Below are 20,112 nucleotides of genomic sequence, written 5' to 3' on the forward strand. Positions count from 1 at the left end.
AGGGATGGGGATATGGACAGCAGCCAGTAGATTGTCTGTTGACTATTTTCCAGGCAGGGTCTCATTATGTAGTTTAAGTTGACCTCAAACTCATGATCTTTCTGATTTAAGCTGGCTTCAGCTGTGAACTTATGCTATCTGAAAAGATGAATCATGGTTAAAAGCTCTTGCATTTGCAGAGGACCTGGGTTTGATTCCTAGCACCCATGTGGTGGCTTACATGTGTAACTCTAGTTCCAGGGGATCCATTGCCTTCCTCTTATCTCTGTTGGCAACAGGCACATATGTGGTGAACATACATACATGCAGGCAAAACACCCATACACATAAAATAAGATCTAAAAGTAAAAAAGAAATACACTGACATTGTTAACCAGCATGCCTTTTACATATTGACAATGTACTTAAATATTTTGGTAGGATTCTGTGGAATGATGTTTACTTTTATTAAATGTAATGCATTGAAATCTTTCTAATATTTCCAATCTTATTTTCTTAAAGAAATTGTGGTTGTGGTGGTTTGAATGAGAATGGTCACCAGAGGCTTATATGTTTAAATGCTTCATTCCTAGTTGGTGGAACTATTTGGGAAGGATGAGGAAGTGGGGCCTTGTTGTAGAATACTATTTTAAGCGGTGTTACTTTTGTTTATGTTGCATTTGTTTAACTCTGGGAAGCTGTGTTACTGTGCCTGTCAAAAACACCTGATGGTCTAATAAAGAGCTGAACAGCCAATAGTGAGGCAGGAGAGAGAAATAGGTGGGGCTGGTAGGCAGAGAGTATAAATAGAAGGAGAAATCTGGGAGAGAAGAAGTAGCCAGAGAAGGAGCAGGACCCAGGGGTCAGCCACCCAGCTACACAGTAATCCATGGAGTAAGAGTAAGATTTACAAAAGTAAGAGAATGGGAAAAGCCAGAGGCAAAAGATAGATGCGATAATTTAAGGAAAGCTGGCAAGAAACAAGCCAAGCTAAGGCTGGGCATTTATAAGTAAGAATAAGCCTTGGTGTGTGATTTATTGGGGAACTGGGTGGCGCCCCCCGAAAAGAGTAATAAAACAACCAAAAACAGGGCCTTGTTGGAGGAGGTGTGTTATTGGGGGGCAGGATTTGAGGTTTTCAAAAGCCCTATGACAATCCTCATGATTTGTCTAAAGATGTAAACTCTCAGGTACTGCTTCAGCCCAGTGTTCCATGCCTGCTGATATGCTTCCCACCATGATGGTCCTGGACTCTAACCCTCTGGAACTGTAGACCCTAAATTAAACACTTGTTTTATAAGTTGTGTTGGTCATGTTGTTGTGTTGGTCATGGTGTTTTATAGCAATAGAAAAACAACTGTGATAGTGGTTGTGAAGGTTAACTTGACAAGACCTAGAACCATATAGAGAACAAACGTCTGGGCACATCTGTGAAGGACTTTGTGGACTGAATTAACTGAGATGGGATGACCTACCTACCCTAAATGTGGTGACACCGTTCTCTGGGCACCAGCAGTCATCTCTCCCTGCTTCCTGACTTAGGATGCAATGTGACCAGCCAGCTGCCCCAGACTCCTGCTGCCATGGAGTTTCCCACGATGATGACCTGCTCTTTAACTGTGGTCCAAATAAACCCTCTGCCTTATTTACTGTTCTATTGCTGTGAAAAGACACCATAGTGGAGGCAATTTATAGACTAAAGCATTGAATTGGGGCTTTCTTCGTTTCAGAGGGCGGGAGTCTATGACCATCATGATGGAGAGGATGGCTTCAGGCAGTCGGGTATGGCACTGGAGCAGTAGCTGAGGCTTGCTTACATCCTGATCCTCGGGCAGGAGGCAGAGAGAGTGAGGGTGAGGAAGGAGAGAGACTGGGCCTGGCTTTCAAAGCCTACCTCCAGTGACACAGCCCGTCCAACAAGGTCACACCTCCTAATCCTTCCTAAATAATACACCATCTGGGAACCAAACATTCAAACACATGAGCCTTATGGGGGCCGTTTTCATTCAAACCACCACGCCTTCCTTGCTTGCGTTGCTTTTCTCAGGCATTTGCCGTAGCAGTGAGCAAATAACTAATGCTGTAGTGGTCCACAAATTGACTTCATAATCCACTGCTTCTGTAATCTACAGTTTGAAAGATAGTGTCCTCAAACATAACTATCATAGCTATATATCTGGCATAGTTTTAGATAGGAGTATCCATTAAATGTTTATCTTTCCGCACTTAATATCTTTCCTGTCAGAAGAAATGCTGCACAATCCATCTAGTTTCTTACACTTAAGATTCTTATTGTTAATCAATACACTTAGAAAAACAACAACAACAAAAAAACAGGCCTGGAGAGATGGTTCAGTGGTTAAGAGCACTGGCTGCTCTTTCAGAGGACCTGGGTTCAATTCCCAGCATCTATATGGCAGCTCACAACTGTCTGTAACTTCATTTCCAGGAGATCTGACACAGACATACATGCAGGCAAAACACCAATGCATATAAAATAAAAATGAATAAATTATTAAAAAAAACTCCAAACAAAAACCAACCAACCAAGCAAACAAACAAAAAAACCAAAGACTTTGGAAGAAGGAATTGTGCTACCATGGAAATTAATTTTCTTTTATTAAGAGAAAGAGCTATGTTTTTAAGTTCAACTACTTAAATGAAAATCTAGTTAATTACACTGTATAATTCCCTCCCTCTCTTTTCATCTCCTTTCTTTAAAGTTTTATTTTCTTTACTTATGATGCATGTGTGTCTGTATGTGTGTATGTGCATGTATGTATGGATGCCTTCTGAGGACACGAGGGTATTGGATCCTGCTTGATGTGGGTGGTCTGGTCCTCCAGTCCTCTGACAGAGCAGGACGCACTCTTAACCACAGAGTAATTTTTCAGCCAGCCAGCCCCTTACCCCCCTTAGAAGTCTGTGTTTGTGTGTGAGATGTGTGTTTGGGTGTTTGCATGCCTTGACCCGTGTGGAGGTTGGAGAGAGGACAGTTTGGGGTGCCATCCCCACCTTGTTTGAGACGGGCTCCTGTGGTTTTGTTGTTTTTCTAAGACTGCATGTGCCTGCTTCCTGGCTTTGAGCTTCTAGAATTCCCCTGTCTCTGCCTCTCATCTCATGGAACACTGGAATTACAGACCTGGGCTCCTATGCTTGGCTTTCTGAGGGTTTCGGGGATTAGAACTCAGGTCCTTACACTTGCTTGGCAAGCACTTTACCCACGGGCCATGTCCCCAGCCTCCTTCCTCCCTTCTTAAGGCCAGGTCTTACCATGTAGCCCAGCCTAGCCTTGAACTTCCCAGTCTTCCTGCTTCAATCTCCCAAGTGCTAGGACTACAGGCATGTGCCACCATGTCTGACTCTCCTTGCTTTCTTGAGCAGAGTATGTACATTTTAACAGGTCCTTGAATTCCTTACCTGATTTTCCCACAAGCTTTTCTGGCCATTGGCAGGAAGTCAAGGAAGTACTGTCCTGATTTTACAGGGGAGGGTGATCCCAGAAGCAGCAGAATTGAGAATTTAGCCTGTGTGCTGTGTGTCTGTACCATGGGGCTGTTCTTAGAGGGTTCTGGTTGGCAGTTTCATTGTTGTACTTGAAATGCCAGTCTGTATTGTGTTTTGTGTTCTTATATTTGTTTTTAAAGGAATATTTTAGGAGGAGGCATGGGGAGGTAGTTCAGTTGGTAAAGTACTTGATGTGTTAGCATGTGGACCTAAATTTGATCCCAACACTTATGTGAAAAGTGTGTGTGGGTGTGGTGGTGCAGACTTATAATCCTTCCCTGGAGAGGTGGAGACATGCAGATCCTTGACCTGACTGTTCTTCCATTGTAAACTAATCTGTGACCTCTGGTTCCTAGGAAGAGACTGTCTCAGCAAACAAGGTGGATGACTCCTGAGGAACAACACCTGAAATTGACCTTTGGCCTCCACGTGCACAAGCATGCATGTATATGTGCACCTATAAAGAAACAGATGCACCTGCACACATGTACACACACACACACACACACACACACACACACACACACACACACACACGCATGCACACAGTTTCTGGGTCTTGGATAACTTAGTTGGTAGAGTGCTTGCCTAAGCCCAGGGTTCAGTCCCCTGCACTTCACAAACAGAATATGGAGGAATGTGTCTGCAATCCCAGCACTCAAGAAATGGAGGCATGAGGATGTGAAGTTCAGGGTGAATACAGTGAATTTGAGGCTAGCCTGGGTAACATGAGATTCTATAATTTTATTTTTTTGCTCTTTGGGGCCAACTACCCAGCTCCCAAATAAATAATACAGAGACTTATTCTTACTTATGAATGTCTGGGCTTAGCTTGGCTTGTTTCTAGCCAGCTTTTCTTAATTTATCCCATCTACCTTTTGCCTTTGGGCTTTTACCTTTCTCTATTCTATATACCTTTCTTTTCTTCTTACTCTGTGGCTGGCTTTGTGGCTGGCCCCTAAAGTCCTCCTCTCCTCCTTTTCTCACTCTTCCCCTCTTCTCTTCCATTTATTCTCTCTCCTTGCCAGCCCCACCTGTCCTTTCTTCTGCCTAGCTCTTGGCTGTTCAGTTCTTTATTAGACCATCAGGTGTTTTAGACAGGCAAGGTAACACAGCTTCACAGAGTTAAACAAATGCAACACATCTTTGCATCATTAAACCCATTGTTCCACAGCATAAACGAATGTAACACATCTTAAAATAATATTCCACAGCAAGACTCTTGTCTTAAAAGCAGTCAACCAATTAACCAACCAACCAACCAAACCAACCCAAAAAGCAAAACAGAAAGCTTTCTTCTCTTTTACCAGGTGCTTATGGGCACTGCCAGTGTGTCTTGTCAATGAACTTGACTGACGTTTGCTTCTCGGCTGCCTCAAACAGGAAACAATACCTGTGTGTGAACAGCATCTAGTGTACCAATAACTTAAATGTCAAATGAGCTCGTGCTGTTTCTTCTTAGCAACACCTGTGATCTCTATTGCACGTCTCTTCTTTCTTGCTCACTTGCTGGCTATTTTCAGTTATTTCTAACTTCAATTACTGGGGCAGGAGATGGCTCAGCCTCAGCAATTAAGAACACTTACTGATCTTGCACTGGATCCAAGTTCAATTCCCGGCACACACGTTGGGTAGTTCACAGCCACCTGTAACTCCAGCTCTAGGGAAGTCTGACCCCCTCTTCTGGCATCTGTAGGCATCTGCCCTCATATGCACATACCCATATACAAGCACACACACAAGTATTAATTTAAAAATAAAAATTTTCCAAATTGAACGACTTCTGAGATACTTCTCCCTCTTCCTGAGGCAGACTGTGTTTCTCCTGGGGGTGCTGTGAGCTTTGCATGTGGTAGTTGCATTCGTCATTAATTACCTTTTGAATTTATATCTGGAGGTATATAGGTAAGGTTTCAAAACCAGCAGCTCCCTTGAGAGTGAGGTTTTAGTACTCCAGTGTGACAGCTGAGAAGTGTAGGGACTTCTTAGGTGGCCGCCTCCACCTTAAAGCTTGCAATCAGCATGCCCTTTACAGCATTATATTTCTAAACCTTGTTCTTAGTATTACTCCCTGCCCATCTCCCTTTGCTCAGTGGCATTTCTAATTTGTCCAAGATTCAGTTATTGCTGCAAGACAGCTATCTACCAGCCATTTCTCTGAACAGTGTGGTTACTAATGATAGGACTCCTTCCCGTTGGTGCCTTTATGTACCTGACCCAAATCCCTGCCCAGGAATGGTCTGAGGCATTTGTAGACTCCCCATGCATGAAGCCAATACAGGTGAGCTATAGAAGTCCCCGAATAGTTCTCTTTGAGCTTTGTGTGCTGTGCTTTATGGAAATGGTCTCTGCTCTTCTGCCTCTTTGATGCAATCTGCTCTTTCCTTTTTACCCTTGCGTGATAGAAATATCTGAGAGCTGCTTGGAGAATTGTACAGGTGTGTGGTATGGCAGACAGTATTGATAGCAGCCTAATCCACCTGCTGTACATCTCTGCAAGCTGCCAATTTCTGTTTTGGTAGATTTCAGGGCAATGAATACTCTCCCTTCTAGGTGCAATGAAATCTTCTCCTTTGCTAAAAGGGAGCGATGCTAGGCATTTCCTTCCTTTCTGAAAGCCTTATGTATTTTTCATAATTTCCTTCTTTTTTTCTGCTCTATTTTCACACAGAAATGACAGTGAGTATTGTCATTTTCACATTGCCTGATTCTGGAAATACAGAATAATAGACTTAAAAATAATTTAAGGGGCTCACAACCCCCCCCCACCACATCTAGCTGAGGAGCTATTGGTAGTTAATGGCTGCTGGGTGAGAGGGAGAAGTGGCGGATTTTCTTCAGGGGTGTAGCCTTTGGTAAGTTGCCTATTATCCAGTAATAACCCCACACCCATGCTCAGGCAAGTGACCTCGGGGGGTCATTAAGAAAAAGACATGGCCGGGTGGTGGTGGTGTACACCTTTAATCCCAGCACTTGGGAGGCAGAGGCAGGCGGATCTCTGTGAGTTTGAGTTTGAGGCCAGCCTGGGCTACAGAGTGAGATCCAGGACACACAAGTGGGGTGGAGCCGTCTTCCTTAGACAAGGGCTCCAGAGGGAAGTGAGAGGGAGGGTGAGAGAGGCCAAGGGGATAAATATGATCAAAATGCAGTGTATAGGGGCTGGAGAGATGGCTCAGTGGTTAAGAGCACTGGCTGCTCTTCCAAAGGTCTTGAGTTCAATTCCCAGCAACCACATGGTGCTCACAACCATCTATAATGAGATCTGGTGCCCTCTTCTGGCCTGCAGGGACACATGTAGGCAGAACACTGTATACATAATAAATTAAAACAAAACAAAACAAAAAAACCATAGAGCCAAATATAGGGGTTGCCTGTTTTAAAAAAAAATGCAGTGTATACATGTAGGGAATGGTCAGCTGATAAAAGTCAATTAGTTTAATGAACTTCTGTGCTTGCCCTTTAGATCATAATAGAAAAATAATGTTAACTTCTTTCTCTGCTGGTAATAGAAAATAAATACTGTTCAGTGGCATTTTATGTGAGGTGTAATCTGTATGCTAGCTAGCGAGGACAGGTTCTTTCCTAGAAATAACTTCTGACAGTTGCCAAAAAGGTTTCTCTTGATAGATTTGTCTTTAAGGCACAGACCTTCCTCCTCTCTCCACAGCCTCTTGTCTTCTGAATGTTCCTTTGTAGTGTCCCTGGAGACTTTTTTTTGCCTGACTTTGTTGCCCCTGGTATTCTTTGTCAGAGTCCCATACCTGATTTTCTGTTTGAAGTCATATTCCTTCTAGATTGAGATGTAGTGTGAATTAGGTAGACTGTCACCACCTCTTCTTGGAAGCATTTTCCGTGGTCTGTATGAGTGCTTCCTTGGTCTTGAAGAACAACATCTGTGTAACACTATGTTTATAGTGTGGGATCACTGGCAGGTTGTGAGGTCCCTGGGACCAGGCACTTTGCTGTTAGGTTATTGCTAAGATAAGACATTGTGACCAAGGCAACTTATAAAAGAAAGCATTATTTGGGAGTTACAGTTTCAAGGGGCTAGTCCTTGACCATTATGGTGGGGAGCTTGGCAGCAGGCAGGCGTGGCACTGGAGAGCTCACATTGTGAGACACAACCACAAGGCAGAGAGAGAAGAGAACTAACTGGGAATGGTGTGGGCTTTTGAAACCTCAGTGCCCACCCCCAGTGACACACCTCCTCCAACAAGGCCACACCTACTAGTCCTTCCCAAACAGTTCCACCAACTAGGGACCAAGCATTCAAACATATGAGTCCATGGGGGCCATTCTCCTTTAAACTGCCACAGGTTGGGAGCTGAGGGTGGTCCTTCATTGTTAAGTTGATAGCACACGGTGGTTTGGATCTGTTATTCACTTAGAGCTGCTTGTGAGGATTTAACGTGTTGAGCTTGAGGCAGGCCTGATTAGGTAGGTGTTCGTTAAATCTAAATCGGCTCACTGAATTAGTTTAAGTCAGTGTTTTCCTAACTGCTAACTAAACTGCATTGAGATGAAATAGTACTTTCTCTGCAGAGTTGGAAGAATGAAAAGGGTTAGATGTGTTTGAGTGATAGTAACAATGATGCCTTTCAAATATACATTCCATTTGAAATATTTCAAAGGGTGCTCCCTTCAAAATCTTATTTGATTCTGTCAGCAGAGCTAGGAGGTATTGTTCCAATTTTAAAGACTGGGAGCTTCAATTTACCAAAACCTTAGCCCTAAATCATAGAAGTCATTTTATTTAGTCATTTATTTACTTACGTATGCAGGCATTTATGCCTTTGAAATTCACAGTGTTAAAAATTGAAAAGTTTTGAAAGGCTGCTCGGGGTAAGATCTCGTCCCCTCCCGTGTTCCCAGTCACTCGATTGTCTTCCATCATTGTAATTGGTTTTTGTTTCATCTTCCAGGGGTGTTTCATGCATGTGCAAGCGGATCCATGCACACACTCGTTTTCTTTCATAGAGTCGTTGCGGTACACTGTAGCCCATCTGTACCTCACTTGGAAATTGCATTCTAATATCTACATTACATCTATTTGGGGGACTCCTGTGTACCTGGGTATAAAATAAAATATTGCCAGCATTGTAGTGTCAATCACCATGGAATAAATGGGCAGTAATGTTGCTGTGAAGCTTGCAGAACAAGAAGAGCCAGGTTTTGGCTTTGTGGAGTTTACAGCATTGCTTCTTAGGACATTAAGGAAGTTGGAGTTATTGTTGAAGTGCTCTTCAGCTGAGATATCTGACAGGATTCAAGTTTAAAAAATTAAAAAAAAAAAAAGGGATGTATTTAACTTTATGTGTATAAGTGTTTGCCCGAATATATGTATGTGTACCGTGTGTGCCTCATGCCAGTGGAGAACAGAAAAGGGCATCAGATTCCCTGGAACTAGAGTTATAGACAGTTGTGAGCCACCATGTAAATGATGGGAACCTAACCTGGATCCTCTTAAAGAGCAGCCAGTGTTCTTAACTGCTGAGCCATTTCTTTAGACCCTCTGACAGGATCCCCTCCCTCCCTCCCTTCCTCCCTTCCTCCTTCCTTCTCTCTTCCCCGCCCCCATATGAAGCAAAATCTCCCCCCACAGCCCAGGATGGCTTCAAACTCCTGATCCTCCAGCCTTGACCTCTTGAGTAGCAGTGATCATAAGGCATGCCCCACCTTGTACCAGGCACCCAGTGCTCACTGGTTTTCTGGCATCATATTTTTGTTTATGAGTGCCATCTTTCACACCTGTGCATCATAGGAGTATTTTATATAAAGGGAAAGTATTTTTCTGTCTTCACAGGGACTCATGGATTCTTCCTTTTCTTGTTTCTCATTGTAGAGTGTTATAATTTGTTCCTTATTTACTGCTCTAGTTAGTTGGTGGTGTGAACCTGGGAGAGTAGGGTCTAAAAGTGAGGCAGACTAAAGTCTCATGCAGTAGCCAACTTTAATCAGAACATCAGACAGTCTGTACCCCAAGGGTTGAGAACAGTAACCTGACTAAAGTTTTCATGAGTTCAAGCTGTATGTAATCACAGGGACAAGCTGCACATGGCACAAACGTGGTTTTCCACAAAGGCACATGAATAATACAGCTGAGAGAGGCTCCTGCCTATCTGCTCTACCTGGGAGGAGCGCAGAAGCATATTCCAAGAGCACTTCTGTGCTTTGAAGAAACTGAGGCCACGAGACGTTGGTTTTCTTGGAGTTTTCTCACAAGATTTTCACATGACTTCATTCCAACAGTTCCAACAGTTCCTTTTTTTGTCGTGTGTGTGTGTGTGTGTGTGTGTGTGTGTGTGTGTGTGAGAGAGAGAGAGAGAGAGAGAGAGAGAGAGACAGAGACAGAGACAGAGACAGAGACAGAGACAGACGGAGGGAGGGAGGAGAGAGAGAGAGAGAGCGCTTGCTTATTTTGAAATACTCTTATTACGCAACCCAAGCTGGTTTCCAGGTTATAGTCTTACCTCAGCCTCTTGAGTGCTAGAACTTTGGTGTGTGCTCCCATACCTGGCCGTACGGTGGCAGCCATATGTATGTGTGTGTATGTAAAAGACTTTTTTGGGTAAACAACTAATTTAGTTTTTTTTTTCCCCCTATGGTTATAGTATTGTTAACTTCTCTCTTTTGGGGGTGGGGGATCAAACTTGATAGTTGATATGTTTTTAAAAAGTTACTAATTTCACTTTGTTCCTCAAACTTAGAACCGTAAAGTTGTTTCTAAAACCTTTATCATGTAAGTGTGGTCCTCACTGACTTCTCAAGTTGTTATGATTTTTTTTTTAAATGATGGATCTTTTGGGGTTGTTTTTAAACATTTTTACTGATTTTATTTTGAGCGCGCATGTGCACACACACACACACACACACACACACACACACACACACCACATTGTGTATATGTGGAGGTCAGGGGACAACTTTCAGGAGTTGGTTCTTTTCACTCTGTGGGGCCTGGGGATTGAACTCGGGTCCTCAGACTTGTCATCACACACCTTTACCTATTCAGTCACTTTCTGGCCCCACTGTCTCTTCTTTTGATTACTTTTTAAGATTTTTTTTTATTTGTGTATATGTATTTGTGTGTCTGTATGTGCAGGTGCTTGCAGAGGCCAGGTGAGGGGTTTGGACTCCCTGAAGCCTGGAGTTCCAGGTGGCTGTGAGCCACTGTGTAGGTGCTGGGAACCAGCTCTGGTTTTCTGCAGCAGATGCTCTTAACCACTGTGCCTTCTCTTCAGATCCTTTTTAAAATTATTATTATTATTTTTAATTTTTGTATGTGCCTTAGTGTTCTGCCTACATGTATGTCTATGCACCATTTGTCAGGTGCTTGTGAAGGCCAGAAGAGGGTGTTGGGTCCCATGGAACTGGAGTGAAAGGTAGTTGTGAGCCCCAGTGCAAGTGATAAGAACCAAACCCGCAAGCGCTCTTAATAAGTCAACTGTTTCCCCAATCCCTGTTCCAGACTCCTTTTGGTTGATTGAAAAGGGGGTTTATGTATATATGTGTGTCTGTGTGTATGTCTGCAGGGGGCACAAGAAGGATGTTGATTCCTTGAGCTGGGGTTCCAGTAGTTATGAGCCGCATGATGTGGGTGCTGGGAACCAAACTCTGGCCCTAAGGAAGAACAGCTTTCTTAAAGGCGGAGTCTTCTCTCCAGCCTTCAACTGTTTCCTTTTCTTTTTTCATCTTCCTTGTTTTCCTGACGTGAGTCTTTTCAGAGAACTGACTTTTGATTTTATTGATCTTTTTTGTTGTAACTTTGCCTTTTATTTTATGTGTGTGTGTGTGTTGTGTGTGTGTGTGTGTGTGTGTCTTTCTCTCTTTTTCTTTCTTTCTCTTCCTTTTTTCACATTTTAAACGGAGGTTTAATACTCTTCAAAGTCTACCCAAAGGAGATTACAGTGCAGGATGATCATGTAACGTGAGCTCACTGCTCAGCATGGCAAATATTCAGAACACACAAAGTCCGAGGATGGATATTTGAAGTAAGAAAAATACAAAAAATGTCTGCTTAAAAACTAAAAGCCAAAAGATGTCATAATCGATCATACTCAAATCTAAGTAATTGTGGTCTAGGTAACCCTCTGGACAAATGCTTCAGATACCCGTCCTTTAACCGGAATGAGCTCATGCGCAGCTGCCTAGAGTGTGTGCACAAGAGATGCTCCAGAGTACACAGGCCCACGGGGACAGACGCTCGGCTGGCTCTTTGTTGTTCTATAGGCACTTTGTGTGTGTCTCCGCCTTCTTTTACGTTTGGAGAGTTACTTCTTTGGAGGTGGCACATTTTCTTTGAAGAAACCCTGGTTGACCACATTCCCTGCTGGGAAGTACCTGGCCACCGCAAAGGAGGACCATCACTTGCAGATGCCTTCCCCACGCCTGTCTTCCTTGTATTCTTCCATACCATGGCTGTGAAGTGTCCCATCCCCGAGGTGAAGCCAGGCTGCTGGATGTTGTAGTTCTTTATTTCACTGTATCACCTGTCGGCCACTTCCTTTCCTGTCTGATAGTAGGATGCCTGTGCGAGGTTCTCCTCACACTGGCCACAACTGGATTCTGAGCTGTGCTTGAGGATTCTTGTGCTGGCCAGAGTCTCCAAATACTGCTGAGCTTCCTGCTTGAGCTTCTTGCAAAGCTTCAGTGGGGACACCATGCTGAGCCTGGTTTTCATTGTGGGCCTTGAGGACCTTGTTAGTAAACTGTTTGAAATATGACTTGCCCTTAGCCAGCTGTGTGCACTCCTTGGCTCCATAGGGCATGCACTGTGCTGGGTGACCTATATTCTTTTTCCTCCCTCCCTCCCTCCCTCCCTCCCTCCTCCTCCCTCCTCCTCTCTTCCTCCTCTCCTTTTGTGGTGTGTATGTGTGTGGTGTGTGTGTGTGTGTGTGTGTGTGTGTGTGTGTGTGTGTGTGAAAGTGAGTGTGATCACCAGCGTGTGTGCAGGCTGGAATATGACATTAGGGTGTTTTTTTTTTATTTTTATAATTCTCCATTCTATTCTCTTCAGACAGGGTCTTCCACTCTGGAGTTTGCCCTGTTTTGGGGTAGGTTGGCTGGCCAGCAAGCCCTGGTAATGCCCCTACTGCCAGTGGTAGGATCACAGCTGTTCAAGGATACACCCAGCCCATGGGTACTGGATATCCAAACGCAGGCTCTCATCCTTGTGTAGCAAGTATTCTTACCCATTGGGCTGTCTCCTCAGTCCCAAATTACTTTTTTGTAACAGTAATTTCCTTTTCAGCCATTATTTTATGACTTAAGAAGAGACATAGAGGTTAGGGACTGAGCAGGGGGATTTCTCTAGAATAGTGTTGTGGGAGGAGAGAAAGCCCCGAGGCAGGAGTGCCCCTGGAGTATCAGAGAGAAAAGGGAGGCAGTTTGGTAGAAAGACTTTCCTAATGTGGCCATGGGACGGTGTCCATGCTCTAAAATTCACTTCATGTGACAAACGCATAGAGAGCATGTCATCTCACACACTCTTCATGGTTCTTACAGTGTTTTTTGGTTTCCTTTTGGCGTTTGTATTTGTCAGGATGAAATATGTGACTGTCGTGTACCAACACAGTAAATACAGTCAATGGTCGACACGTGCTTAGAGTTTTCCCTCACAGTGGTTTTTCGTGCCTTCACCTCCTGGTCTCTGGGCATCATGCCCCACCCCCCCCACTGTTGGCATCTGGGAACATCTGTAGCTATTGTAGCCAGTTGTGTCTGTAGCCTTTGTGATTTAATATTTCCTCTCCTGCTCATTGCTTCACTGAGCTGGCCTTTCCTTAAGATGCTAATTTCATTTCATTCCTTCGATGCTGCAGAAATCACCAGCAATGGTTTGTTCATAGTTCTTGGAAGTAGATGCAGTGGTTCCATCCCACCGAGGAGCACTTGTCTCTGCCAGACATTTGTTCCAGGCAGTTCTGGTCGATCCCCATGCCCACCATAAACAATGACGCTTCTCAGTCGAGTGGTTGCTGACAAGATTAGCACAGTGTCTTGTCGCTTTTTGCAAACCGTTTTCTTTTCACAGTTCTGAACAGGTCTTCAGCTCTCTCTACTTGCTGCCATTTTTATTTTATTGCTCCTTCAGTTTTGCCTCATTTTTGTCTTGTAAACCAGGCGTGGGCATACCTTTTCTGCAGAGAGCTAGATGGTAAGTCCTTCAGGCTTTGCAGGCTGCATGTGAGTTGTTATGGTTACCCCTTTACAAATAAAAATACAAAAACCCTTCTTAGAGGCTGGAGAGATGGCTTAGTGGTTAGGAACGATTGCTTCTCTTCCTGAGGATCAGAGTTTGGTTCCCAGCCAGCACCCATGTCTGGTGGCTCACAACTGCCTGGAACTTCAGCTCTAGGGGAGACCCAATTCTGGCCGCTATAGGCACCCACATAAAATATGCACATGTGGGCACACACACATACACATACACACACGTACAAGTATACGTACACGTACACATACACACACACACTAATATAGAAAATTTTTATTAGCTTGTGTACGTACAAAAAAGGCGTCAGTCTGCATTGACCTGTAGTTTGGCAACCCTTGTTTTGAACTGTCTGTCTGTCTGTGTATCTAACCATCTTGGGATAGACTCATATCCTAGGCTGGTCTTGAACTCCCTATGTAGCTCAGGATGATCTTGAACTTCTGATCTTTTTGAATCTACCTCCCTAGTGCTGGGATTAGAGGTTTGCACTTTTTATATGGTATTGGATAGTGAACCCAGGACCTTGTGCATGCTAGGCAAGAACTCTACCTACTGAGTTACACTCCTAGTAAGACTATTCTTAATGCATGACGAGGGTGGTAGTGAATAGTGTCTAGGTTTCTACTGTAGCTGTATGCCCCCAACACACTTGGTTTTCATATTTTCTCCTTTCTCTTCACCTTCTTGTCCTCTGTCCATATTCTCCATCCGTCTGTCCTGCAGGTAGAAAACTGTTGCTTAGTGGAACTATTTGCTTCATCCTTTCCCTGGGTTGTTTCACTTCTGCCATTCTTCACCCCCCCCTTCATTTCTGCTGTAAATTTCCCTCATTCCTGGGGGGCAGATGGAAAGGAGAGAGCTCCCCATTTTTGGATCAGTCGTTTTATTACCTTTAACCCAGTTTCCTTTTCTATTATGAGTTTACCAGAAAGTCCGTTACCTTTGCCGGATTGCTTTTGGGAATTAGTTTCATCTGTTCTCTTGGTGGCTTGACCTCCTGTTTTCCACTGGTTTCTCCTTTACGTGTCTGTGTGCAGCAACTGTCCTTGGCCCCCACAATAGGCATTTCAAGTGTTATTTTGCCTTGAAGGGTAAACACATGTACAAGTGTTTGAACTTGGGGAATAGTTAAAAAGCTTGTCTTATTTTCATATAGAAGAATTAATTACAGGGAGCATGGGCTGTGGTGGATGTGATGTTAGCGGACCAGGTCTGCATTTGTGCTAACAGTGAGGTATCTTACTTAGGGGATGTTCCACACCGCCCCCCTTTTTATGCTAAGCCTGGAGGAGAAGAAACGGAAAACAAGAACAAAGGATGGAATGGGGTGGGGCACTTCTTATGATAAATAGTTTCACAATTAATTTAATGCCCCAGGTTTTGTCCGAGTAGTGGGAAAGGCCTTTGGGCCTTTGTTTAATGGAAAAGCTTGGTTCTGGTCGAGTCATCATGATCTCTGAGCCCCAGCGACTTCCAGCATTGGGTTTCTTCTAAGTCCTCTGTTTCATTCACTTTGTTTCCGAGCACACATTGAGATTTCTAGTAACAGCATAGGCTTACCAGGAACAAGTCAGGCTCAAGCTAACCTTATTTTCTTTCTTTTTTTTCGGGGTGGTGGTGGTGGTGGTGGTACAGTAAGATTTCCTGTATCAGGGCTGTGCAGAGCCTTAATTGCAGTATCTAAAAATCTTAGCAAGAGGTGTTTGCCAGCCCGAGGTGCACATGAGTCAGAAGGCGGGCAGATGGTAGGTGCAGGCCCAGCTCCCACGCCTCTGCTTTTTGAGACAGGGTCTCATGGAGCTCAGGCTGCCTCCAGCCTTCTGTGTAGGTGAGGATGTCCTTTGAGCTGTAGGTCCTTCTGCCTCTTCGTCCTGGTGCTGGTGTTCCAGGTGTGTGTCATCTCTAGCTGATGCAGAATTGGGGCTCAAACCAAGGGCTTTGGGGATGCCAGGCAAGCACTCTAGTAACTGACCCTCATCCAGAGCCCGAAGCTTTTTTTCATAGCTATTCAGCGGTGGATTGATTTTTCTGTAAGCTCTGAAGGTAGTTTTCTAATGATAGGCTACGTGATTCTATCTTTATCAGTGTTTTATTGGTGACTTAGTAAAAATGTGTAATATACTTGTCTGACTTATGACTGTCAGTCTAGGAGAGATTGAATGATAGAATCAGAGCCCAAACTATTTTTAGCATTCTGAGGTAACCTAAAATTTTGATAGAGATCCTTAGAGTCCTTGGTTCCAGAAGATATTACAAGCAGAAATGTATATGTTTAAGAACCTTGATATGAATCAAAGTTAGATATAATCATGAGAAACATCAATGCCATCTTCCCTGTGTTTATTTACATTAGCTAGAATAATTAAGGTAATTATTTCTATACTGTATGTATGCTTTGTTTGTGGCATCATATAAGATAATTGAATCTGGGTGGGGGATGGGATGTTGGATACTACAATAATGAGTGATCATTGAACAATCCTTAAAAAAAAATTTTTTTTTTTTCAAGGCAGGGTTTCTCTGTGTAGCTTTGGAGCCTATTCTAGAACTCACTCTGTAGCCAGGTTGGCCTTGAACTCACAGAGATCTGCCTTCCTGTAGCCCAGGCTGGCCTTGAACTCACAGAGATCTGCCTTCCTCTGCCTCCCAAGTGCTGGGATTAAAGGTGTGTGCCACCACCGCCTGGCTAAAAATTTTAAGCTTTATTATAAAAATGTTGCAAATTAAAAGCTATCACATTGGTGTGTGATGAATAGTCTTGAGATCCAGTTTACAAGTGAGAACTTATATATAATATGATGATTATTTTCTGAGTATATAGAGGGTGTTCTTGGAAGATATTTTGAGGTTATTATGTGTGGACTCTGAATCCTGTCCATTGCCTTTGTATAGCTATAACAAAAACACCAGAGAGCAATTTAGAGAAGGAAAGGCTTGCATAGCTTATGGTCCCAGAGATTTTAGCCCACGATTGCTTAGCCTTTTTTTCTTGGGTAGAAGCGTATTCCCTTCCTGGTATTCAGGAAGGGGTGAGAGAGAGAGAGGGAAAGACAGGAGAGAGAGAGAGAGAGAGAGAGTGGCAGAGAGGAGGAGGAGGTATGGTCGTCATATTCATGCCTCCAGTATCCTACTTCCTGCAGCAAGGTCACACACACCCAAAGTTAATCCCAATTCCCCAAATCTAAGATAGTGCCACCATCTGGGAATCCAGTGTTTACCCAGGAGCCAGTGGGGGACACTTCATAATCGAACCACGTCAGTGAGTCAAAGGTGGGAGACACTGGGATGCAGGTTTGGGGCCCATTCTGGGGAGAAACCAGTCAACTGTGAAATGTGCTGCCTGGTAAGACAGGAAGCTGACCATCACTGCAAGTGGGCGCCGGCAAGCTGGGTGACAGCGCGTCAGATCTCGGGGGTGGGGGTGGGGGGGGGGGTGGGGAACCCTGCACTGGATGCAAGATTGGGGGTAGACGGCTTCCTAAAGCCCTGTGTTTCACTGGCTTTCTAGAGTGCCCTGTGTGTGTGTGTGTGTGTGTGTGTGTGTGTGTGTGTGTGTGTGTGTGTGAGAGAGAGAGAGAGAGAGAGAGAGAGAGAGAGAGAGAGAAGGAGAGGGAGGGGAGAGGAGAGAGAGAGAAGAGAAAGTGAGAACTAAATGTTTGTGCAAATGTTTTCACTCTCACGTAGTAGTTGGCGGTAGTTCTCTATACTTTTCTTCTGTATCTCTTCTCATCTCATCTCAACCTTTGCTGATCAGCTAAACTTTTAGGTTCTTTTCCCAACTCCTCTGGTTCTTTTCCCAACTCCTGTATTCTAGAAATTAAATAATGGCATGAGACTGTTATTATTTTACTTGTTAGTGGATATTGTTCTTATGAGTTTAATTTTGCCTTTTTCTCTCAAGAAAGCTTATATACTCGGAGTAGCACAAAAATAAAACAAGCTTTTGTGAATCATCCGTCCCAACTAAGGAATAGAGCTTTACAGTGTTGTTCTCACCTCTGGTAAAACACCGGAGAAAAGTAACCTTAGAAAGCTTTTTGCTTTGCTCACTCCTTCAGAGGCTGAAGTTCATGGTCACTTGGCCCCGTTGCTATGGGAAACCGAGTAGCAAGCAGGTAGGGCCCAGTTCACCTTACAGTGGATGGGAAGCAGAGAGACAGGAAGAGCTGGGGGCAGTACGGATCCTTAGTGCTTCCTAACTCCCACGGCCACCCAGTAATGCTGTCAAATAAAAATCCATCAGTGGGTGAATCCACTGATGAAAACAGCCCTCCTGATCAGTCACGTCCCAAAGTCCTGCCTCTGAATCCTGCTGTACTGGGCACCAAGGCTTCACACACAAGTCTTGGGGACTTCTATTCAAGCCATAGTATTTATTAGTACTGCAGGTTCCCTGACTCCCCCACTTTCCTAAAAGCCTGCACTTTGTGTAAAATGTGCCCTTGGTTTCTTTATAGTTTTATTCTAGGTGGCATATCTCTTAAAATATATATATTACTTTGCTGTTGATTTATTTACTTTTTTTATTAGGAAAATTTTTACATACCAGTTAAAGATCCCTCTCTTCCCTCCTCCCGTCCCCCTAGCCTCACCCTCCCAACCCTCCCCCCGCACCCCCCTGACAAGAAGGCAAGGCCTCCCATGGGGAGACACATCCAGTAGAAGCAAGTCCAAGCCCTTCCCCCTGCCTCAGGGCTGCACGTGGTGTCCCCTCATAAGTTGAGGGCTCCAAAAAGCCCGCTCATGCACCAGAGAGGGATTCTGATCCTACTGCCAGCCCCCGCCCCTCAGCAAACCAAGCTATACAGTTGTCTTGCCATGCAGAGGGTCTAGTCCAGTCCCATACTTTTTTCCTTTAAAATTTTTATTTTATGTGTATTGGTGTTTTGCTGCCATGTATGCCTGTGTACCACATACATGCAGTGTCTACAGAGGCCAGATGGGGGCATCAGATCCCCAGGACTGGAGTTACAGATGGCTGTGAACCACCATGTGTGTGCTGGGAATAGAATCCAGGTTTTCTGGAAGGTCAGACAGTGCTCTTAGCCATTGAGACATCTCTCCTACCCTTTGATTTGTATTTTAAACTTCAGTTTTATGTAATGGAATTATGCTGGGTGCATTGTCTTAACTTGCTTTCCATTGCTGCGATAAACACCATGACCAAAAGTACCTGGGGGAAGAAAGGGTTTATTTAGCTTAATGTCCTTATCACAGCCCATCATTGAGGGAAGTCGAGGCATGAACTGAAGCTAAGACCATGGAGGAATGCTGCTTACTGACTTACTCCCCGTGGCTTGCTTAGCTTGCTCATTTATACACCCCAGACCTGCTCATGGGTAGTACTGCCTGTAGCTGGCTGGGCTTTCCCTGAACCCTCCCACATCAATCGTTAACCAACACAGTGCTCCACAGATTCGCCTATAGGCCAGTTTGTGGAAATATTTTTTCAACTGAGGTTCTTTCTTTCCAAATGACCCAGAGACTTGTATCAAGTTGACAAGAAATAACACATATGTCCCTGACCTTTTGAATGTAATAGTAGTGCTTTTGAGATTCCTTTAGGTCATTGTATGTTGCTGGAGTCTATTCATTTTCATTGTGTGTTGAATTTGATAGTACCACATCCTTTTATGGCCTATTTTATCACATACAGTCATTTGGGTCATTTATAGTCTTCTCGTGAAAAACACTGTGTACTTAACGTCTCCTGGTGCACACCTGTAAGAGACTTGGGAGTCCTCTGAATAGTGATATTCTTGAACAAATCCAAGTCTAGCTGTTCATGGGAATGAGCAGTCCCAAGGTGGCTATTCCAATAGGCTCTCACCAGCACCTGCTCTCAACTACTCTTGATACTGTCATTGTGACTTGGATATTGTGATTGTGGCCTTACTTCCCAGCTCCGTGATTATTAAGAATAAACCTTGTTAGGTTGCACAACTTTATAATCTTGTGTTTATATATTTCTTCCATTTTCGTTCTTTCTGTCCTCCTCCCCATCAACTATATATCCTTTAAGAAGCTGGTTTATAGTCATGTGTTCTGGATACTAATTTTTTGTTGGTTATATGGGCTGTAATTATCCATTTTTTTATTTCAAAGTCAAGTTTATCAGTTTTTTTTTTTTTAACCTTTAATCTTCTAAATCTTTTAGTCTTTAGTTTTACTTTTCACATCTGGTCTGTAGAGTATCAGGAATTAAAGGAATCTTCAAACACACAGGAAAGGAAAAAAATATTAAAGTGGACCCTTCTCCATATACCCGTCACTCATCTTCAAAAGGCTAAGTTTGTTTCATCTTTTCTTCTCTTCTTAACTTTTTTTGGGGAAATATTTTAAGCAAATCTCAGTGTGTGTGTGCGTGTGTGTGACAGAGAGAGAGAGCGCACGAGTGATTGCTTTCATTT

The 20,112-nt window shown here is 43.8% G+C and overlaps 1 protein-coding gene and 1 pseudogene across 1 annotated transcript in view; one reads left to right on the forward strand and one right to left on the reverse strand.

Annotated features, from left to right (window-relative positions):
• Tmeff1 (transmembrane protein with EGF like and two follistatin like domains 1) overlaps positions 1–20,112 on the forward strand; it is an 84,512-nt gene that overhangs the window by 33,651 nt on the left and 30,749 nt on the right. The gene's annotated exons all lie outside the window — the stretch shown is intronic.
• On the reverse strand, positions 11,504–12,288 carry LOC114702332 (annotated as a pseudogene).

The sequence above is a fragment of the Peromyscus leucopus genome, chromosome 2, assembly GCF_004664715.2.
Source record: "Peromyscus leucopus breed LL Stock chromosome 2, UCI_PerLeu_2.1, whole genome shotgun sequence".
In the NCBI taxonomy this organism is placed as follows: domain Eukaryota; kingdom Metazoa; phylum Chordata; class Mammalia; order Rodentia; family Cricetidae; genus Peromyscus; species Peromyscus leucopus.